Source organism: Sminthopsis crassicaudata, chromosome 3 (assembly GCF_048593235.1).
Source record: "Sminthopsis crassicaudata isolate SCR6 chromosome 3, ASM4859323v1, whole genome shotgun sequence".
Taxonomy (NCBI): Eukaryota; Metazoa; Chordata; class Mammalia; order Dasyuromorphia; family Dasyuridae; genus Sminthopsis; species Sminthopsis crassicaudata.
Window position 1 is genome coordinate 352,270,343 of NC_133619.1, and position 8,620 is coordinate 352,278,962.

Genomic DNA, 8,620 nt, shown 5'->3' on the forward strand with positions numbered 1-8,620 from the left:
ACCAGCCTTCATTTGCAATGTCTTCAATGTCTCATTGCTGTGGGTTATGTATATTTATAACACACAAGTGAAAGTGGGAAACATAAGGAGAGGTATTTCATCAGATGGTAGATTTAGAGCTAGAAGGTATCTATTTGTAATTTAAAGTTAATAGGGACATGGGAGATCCCACTCTAACCTCTTTATATTCAGATGAAGAAACTGAAACCTAAAGCGGTTACTGAATCTTATTATACAGTCTAGGGGGGGAATGCTGGAAGGCTCAAGAAATTAAAGTTAATGAAAATTTATACATACATACATATAATATTTATATAGTTATAAATTATATTACATAACATATATGTTATATATTTTATATATTTGTATTATATGTTACATATTATGTTTATATATAAAAATTTTTACATAGAGCTAATTCTCCATCAAGAAAGACTCCATCCTAATCTAGTAATGAGTTTTTTTCCTCAGGGGCCCAGAAAATTAAATGATTTACTCAGTCACATAGTTGGCAGAACTAGGATTTGAATCCAGATTTACAGACTTCAAATTCAGCACTCCTCCTGCATTATGCTACCCATCTACAAGAATTGCTGTGACCTAGGTTATGTTACTATATTTGATTTAGATACTGCATTTCACAAGATTTTTTTTAACATGGAAGATTAAAAAAATATAATTTCTTTGAGAATTTTATATAGAAATCAGAGGCAATGGAAAATAACAACCTGACCTAGTATGAAGGGCACTGATTTAGATTCTGAGGAGATATCCTTCCTAATACTTCCAAGTTTAACATTCTGATTGTCATAAATATAGACATATCACTTTAGAGAAGTATTAAAGGTACTAAAAATGGGAGAAGGCATTGGAATATAAATTATGCAGTGCTGAAAAGTTAGAGTCTTCCCCCTTCAGCCTGAAACTACCCATGCCTCTTTTTGCTCCCCAGCTTTCCACAAGATTTCCCTCACAGGATTTTTCTTGTCAACGTTCCCTTTATGTCTATGAAATTAAATGGAGAACTAGGGCTCTTCTATCACCTGAGAATGATTCTTATGTTCTAACAGCTCTTACTTGGAATCCACCAATCCAACAGGAGCTTTTTCTGCTGGCATTTCACAATTAAACAATAAGGTACAGCCCAGGGAGGCTGGGGCAGGAGGCCTGTTGGCCAAATGAGCCATAATCTGCCGCCAGGTTATTATCTCTTGATAAATACTCCTCTTGGAATCTCTCACTGCTATTACAAAAAGTCATCTTGGTAGGAAGGAAAAAAAAAAAAAACCTCCTGGCAAGAGACAAATATTCAGTTTACATTGTTGAGCAGTTAAGTCAACAGCCAATTACATACATTAATCTATCTTAAGAGGGCCCTGCTCTATCCAAGATTCCCGGAAAGCTCCTGATGACAGCAAAGGTCAACAATAGTTTAGTGAAGAGGGTGGAGAAGAGGGGAGAAAGAGGAGGGACACAAATAACTTTATTCTTTGGTTCCAATAAAAACAATGCAAAATATGAAATCATATTGCAATCAGAAGACCAAAGGCTGATCCTTACTCACAAGATTATCTCCCTGGGATTCATTAAGAATCAAGGCAGAGTATTGTGTTTGTGTGTTTTTTAATCACTTTTTAGAGGTCAAATTTATTTCTCTCTAAGTGTCAAGACAATGATATCACTGAGAATCATTCTCTAAACTAGAAGGGGCCTTGGAGATCATCTACTTCAGCCTCCTCATTTTCAGACGAAGAAACTGAAGCCCAAAGAGGTGATTGAATTTCATTGCATTATCTGGGGGGAAAAACGCTGGAAGACAAGGAATGAAAGCTAATGGCAAATTATATAATTCCACCATCAAGTAAGAATTCACCCTATTCTAGTACCGAGGTTTTTTCCAACACTGAATAATAACTAGCTAGAATTATTTTTAAGCAAGATCATATGCGGCTTTCTGAAATGAAAGCTTTTTGCCTTTCTGTGGGTTACTCATTTTCCATGGAAGAATTGTATTGTATACTTAGCACATAGCAAAAACCCAGAATCCAGCACATTTCTTTCAGGCAGGAAAGCCTGGGGGTATGTACATGTACGGACAAAGGAATGTAAGAAATCCAGTCTCCACGTCCACATAGCACATTCTGGGGACTCTTGGAGGTGACATTGTTTAACCACCTGTTTCAAAACCAGGATTCCCTATGGAGAAAAATCCTTGTCTGCTTTTCAAAGGCCAGTGGGGAAAATATTCTGGAATATCTACCTAATGGAATCCCCCCATTCCTTCAAAACACAGCTCAGGCAGCCCCTACTACTCAAGGCCTTTATTTCCCCCAAGTTATTAACATTCTCCTCCTCTTAAAATAATTTCATTTGACTTCATAGTTATTTTGTAGTTTCTTGGGCACATATAAATATAATTTGGGACCTGAAATCAGGAAGTCCTGAGTTCAAATATGGCCTTAGACACTTAAATAGTTAGATATGTGACCCTGGGCAAGAATTTTTAGTTCAATTTCTTCATCAGAAAAATAATAGCCACCACTTCTTAGGTTTGTTGTGAAGATAAAATGAGGTAATATTTGTAAAGAATTTTGTAAATCCTGGAGTGTCATATACTAAATACTACCTGTCATCACTATTGCCTTCATTATTATTACCATCGATGCCATTTGCCCTTATAAGATATAAATAATCTCTGGCAACAGCTGTTGAAATTTTTTGTCCTTGAATCACCAAAAATTAGTACAGTGCCTTGTACACAGTAGGTATTTTACATGTGTTTTCAAAATTGAACTGCTGAAATGATTTATGGCAAAATGGAATACTATTAAAGGGGCAATTAAATGATAGAATGTCAAAGCAATAAAAGGGGAAGGACAGAATTTATTATTCTCCTACTAGGTGTCAGTCTGTGTGCTAAATACTTTTTACAAACATTATTTTATTTGATCCTCACAATAACCCTGGGAGGTAAGTACTATTATGACCTTTACAACTTTACAATTGAGGAAACTGAGAAAGACAGAGGTTAAGTGGCTTGCCCAGTAGTCACATAGCTATTAAGCGTCTGTGGCCAGATTTGAATTCAGGCTCACTCCCAGCACTCTCTCTCTCTCCTGTGGCACTTAGCTACCTTGAAAAAGTAAGGGGGGAAATGCCTAGGAAAATATGCTGATTTTTTTTGTTTCCCAATTTCTGGCTTATTGGGGAATCAGATGATATGTTTTTTCTACCAAGGAGCACCTCAAATTTGGACCTACCAGAGCAGATAAAAGATGTGAGAAAGAAGAACTCACATCCACTTACATCCATCTCCATTCTTAAATAACAGTCAGCTCTATTATTGACTGTAGTGGAAATTTAATTAAGAAACTTGTTAATGAGCATCTTAAGAAAGCTGCTGCATTTTTAATGTAGATAAATACTGTCTTAGAAATAGAGCAGTAGGATTCCCAACTTTTTTGGAGGCTCAATTCATGTATCATCATATGGTTTCCCTTGCTGTAAGTACTTTCTCCATCCTCAGCTCATCACGTGTATAACTTAGTTTTTTGCATGTTTCTAAATAATATGGCACCAAACAATTCCAAGAAGAATGTAAGCTCCCTGAGGGCAGAAAACATTTTTCATCTATCTTTGCATCCCAAATTCCTAGTACATAGAAGGTAGTTGAAAAATGCTTGTTTTTCTTAACCAGAATTGTCAAAAGCATAGCCAGCATGCCTTATTGCTGACAATAGCATTCCAGAGTATCCCAAGAATAAAATTAAAATGTAATTGGGAAATATTTAACAAAATAGTTAAAATGCAATAAGATATAGATAATGTCAATATTTTATTTTCTAAGTAAATATGCATCTGGCAAAGATCCTTCTGTGTGTTTTAGTTGTTCCCATTCCCATTTTGAGTTGGATACCATTGGTCTTAACAATACTGAACCATTAATATGCACAAATAAGTATTATAGCTGCTATCATCTTCCCCATAATGTGCAGACTTAAGAATGTAGATGACTACACATTATTCTACCTCGCATACATATACATGCACATACATAGTCACATATGTAGACAAAACAACTAGAAAGTGATGAAACTATTTCTAGCAGAGGGTGTCTAATAGCTACAGCAGACTTCAAATCAAATACCAGGCAAAATATGTTCTAGACTGATACAGATGTTCTCAGATCAAAATCACATCTCTGCAGAGAACTGTATGGCATATGTAAATGTTGGAATCTCAACTCTAAAATTTCTATTATGCTTGTAGGAGAGAAGAAAAAAAAAGAAAGAAACTGGCCAGCTTGGTGAGGTTCCCATCTAGGAGTGTCAAAAAAGTTAACTAATTGTATTAACTTTTAAGGTAGTGTGCTGTAGTTTTAGAATTATCAAATCAAATTATCAATTTATCAAATCATCAATGTTTGCCTACCATAACTACTGCACATTCCTTTTTCTCATTAAGAAGGTAGGAAGAAGCTAGAGAGAGTCCCAGAAATGTTATTGCCAAGGGTCAAAATTATTCACAATTCATAATTTCATAATAATAATCATAACTACATTGGAATTTTCATATATAGTAGAAAGAGCACAATGTTTGGCATAAGAAAACTTGAGTTCAAATCCTAGCTCTTTGAGTGACCTTAAACAAGTCACTTAAATATTTTGAACCTTAGTTTCTTCTTCATCTGCAAAATTAATTTAAACTTGGATGTTCTCTAAAGTTCCTTTTGTCTCCAAATCCTGATTCTATGAACCAAGAAAATATTATTATTTTTTTATAATATTATCCCTTGTATTCATTTTTCTAGATTTTCCCCTCCCTCCCTCTACTCCCTCCCCTTGATGATAGGCAATCCCATACATTTTACATATGTTACAATATAACCTAGATATAATATATGTGTGTAAATACCATTTCAAGAAAATATTATTAATAATTAATATGTACAATGATATTTAAAATCTGCAAAGGCCTTTGTGTGCTTAATGTCACAGAGCTTTACAGTAACCCTTGGGATAAGGCATCTTATACATAAAGAATCTGAGCCCCAGGGGTTAACACAGCTGCTGGGATGCCAGATATGGGATTTTAACACAGGTCACCATATTTCTTTGTACAATACCACTCTAGGAAGAAGGAAGGTGAGGAAATGGGTCAAGGTAAAAGCAAGAAACAATGGCTCAGAGAACTGAGAGAGAGAGGGAAGAACCCTAAAGCCTAAAGAAGAAGACAACTGAGATAAGAGCCATTGAATCAGACCAGTGATATATTTATTGTTCAGTAATTGTCAGTCCTGTCCAACATTTCATGATCCCATTTGGAGTTTTTCTGACAAAGATAATGGAATGGTTTTCTATTTCCTTCTCTAGCCCATTTTACAGGTGAGGAAAATGAGGCAAATAGGATTAAGTGACTTGCCCAGAGTCACACAGCTAAATAAGTGTCTAAGGACAAATTTAATTCATGAAGATGACTCTTCCTGACTCCAGACCCTTTCTTCCTTACAGTGGGCCACCTCGCTGCCCTGTGTGACTTTAAAGAACTCACTTAAATATTCTGAACCTCAGTTCAAAAATTCACTGAGATAGTTCCTTGAATTAATTTCAGAAATAGCCACAGAGCTAGAAGTTTCCTCAGAAATCATCTGACCTGTCTTATGTTTTGCAGATGAGGAAATTGGGATCCAGAAAGGAAAGTCCCTGTAACTAAACAAAGCAGAACTGGTCAGTCAGGGCTTAGAAGCTGAACAAATTTTTTAAGGGCCTCTCCAAATTTCATTTCAGGATTGACCAAGGATGCATTGTTAAGGAAATTGATGCTTAAATTGATTAAGGAAATTGGTGAGAGAATTCTGCATCTTATAGGAAGAAAAAAAAAATTAGGTAAGGAAAACAAGGCAAGAAGCATTGATTAAGCACTTACTCTGTGCCAAACACTGAGATGAGTTAGAATATTTATCACAGAATCATTGTTATAGATCTGGAAAGAGTATCAGAGTCCATCTGAAATCCAATCCCTTCATTTTATAGATGAGGGAATTGAGATTTGAGGGGGAAAGTTGACTTTTCTGAGGTCACACAAGCAGGAAACATCAGAGGCAAAATGTAAATCCAGAAACAGGATTTAACTCTATAGACAGAGCTCTTACCATGTTCTCTTTCATAGATAGAACTTAGAATTCTTTCTACAATACCATGCTTTCCTTCAAATTTGTTAGAGGGAACATAGAATGATAGTTATTGAAGTTGAAAGAAATTCAGAAACCATTTAGTATGGTTTTATAAATAGGGAAACTGAGGCCCAGAGAGATTAAAAGACTCCTCCATGGCTACTCTGGTGGATCAGTACCAGAAATAGGATCTAATCAGTGTTTGCATGAAATATCTTGCCTTAAATCATACAGCTAATAACTGTCAGAAAACTTTCCTGTTTCCAAACAGTACAGTAGAATGTTGTAATGGAATATTGAGTTTAAAGTCAGAAAGATTTGCATTCAAATCCTTCTCTAATAATTGTGTGAACATGGTCGTTTCACTTCTACATGTCTCAAACAATTCCCTAGGACTTATCTAATAAAAAATGAGCTACCTGTGATATGTGACCTATATTGGTAGAGAAAGTTTTCACACCTAGGGTCCTTTTCTGTATCACCACATCTAATTGAAAAGATCTGGTACTGAATTGGAGAGAAATGTTTGCTTAGTCATGCTTGTTCCTGAAGAACATACATCTAATGAAAAATTCAGAATAAATATCCATGAAGTTATAAAGGACATTGTTGTTCAATAACTTGTAGATTAGAACTCCTTTGTGTCAGCAGATATTGCCTTTCTAGGTCTGAGAAGGCATAATCGCCAATTCAAAATTCTCCTTTGTTTTAAAATAATCAGTGGTGACCCAGGGAAAAAATGCCCCCATCCAGGATTGGGATTCAAAATTTCACAAACAAGCTAAAAAAATTTGTCTCAGCAAAAGGTTACAATGCAGTAGCGAAACATGAAGCACCAGAAGAAACTGAGTCAGATGACAAAAAAAGCCAGAGCCTGAAAGAAGGATCCTGAACTCACACAATTCAAACCAAATGAGGAATACTTTAAACGAATGTTTGATATGCAGCTGCCTTTTTAATCTTTCCTAGTGCCCTAGCCAGGCCAAGGACACCATTTACCTACTGGTTCATGTACTATGAAATTAGTTTTGTTTATTTTATTTGAAGTCCTAAACAAAGCCCATGAATGTTAGAATTGGGATGTAAGAGACTTTACAGATCATCTATCCCAACTTCTTTATGTTACAGATAAAGAAAGAGAGACCCAGAGAGGGCCAGTGAGATACCCAGCATCCTGTAATGAGCTCTCATCTGAGCCAGACAGAACAGAGAGACACAAAGAGAAACTATTCAGATGTTTAGTTTATATGGACCAAATATTTATCTCCTAGACTTTTCAGCAACATCGACACTATTTAACCACCTTTTTTTTTTAATTTTTTCTTTCTTTTTATACTTTCAACTTCAAAAATGTATCTTATATCTTTGTTATGATTGAATAAAAAAGACATTTATTAGGCTCTTACTTGCCAACAAGAATGCTTTTGTTTTTGTCTCTGTACCCAGAGTCCCATCATAGTGCCTGGAATGTTGTAGGTGCTTTAAAAATGCTTATTGATTGATTCCTAAAGTGCCCGTAAGACTGGCTCTTTCCTGATTCTCTTCTAGTTCTGATTGTTTCTTCATGCTCTTTTATTGGCACTTCTTCCTCATCCTAAATGTAATCTTTCTCACAAAATTCTATTTTAAGCTTTCTTCTCTTTTCTCTCTATGCTAACTTCAATCAATAAGTGTTTATTAAATTCTTTCTATGTTCCAGGAACCTATGCTAAGGGAGGAATACAAAGACCAAAATGAAAGTTTAAACTCTCAAGAAACTTGAATTCTACTGGAAAAATAACATGTATGTAGATGAGCACATAAATAGAATAGGTAGATATATACATGCACACATGTGAATTCATATAACATAAGTAGGTAGTTTGGGGATATGCAGATAAAGATTAGGAAAAATCAACAAGGTTTGATGATTGAGAAGATGATGGTGTTATCAGTAAATATGAGAAAGTTAGGAAGGGCAGACTTTGAGAAGAAGAGATTATTGAGTTCAGCTTGGGTCATGCTGAGTTTAATGTTTGGGTACCAAATACAAGTTGAGATCTTGGAAATGCACTTGGAAATGCTGAACTGGAACTCAGAAGGGAAATAGGATTTGGAGAAAGAGATTTGGAAGTTATCAGCTAGCACTACAGGGATAATTTAATTCATGAGAGTACACAAAATCACCAAGTGACTCAGTTCAAGCACTCCCTTTCTTGCTGAGCTCAGTCATTTCTTCTCAAAGCCTGCACCTCCTAACTTTCTCATATTCAGTGACTACATCATCACCTTCTCAGTCATCAAAGCTTGTTGATTTTTTCCTAATATTTACCCCATTTATCCAAACCAGTGCCAAATTCTATTGATTATAACTCCATGAGATCTCTCACATCTTCTCCTTTCTTTCTATTCCCACTATCACTATCTCATTCAAATTTAACACTACTCCAGTCTACTCACTCTACCTAC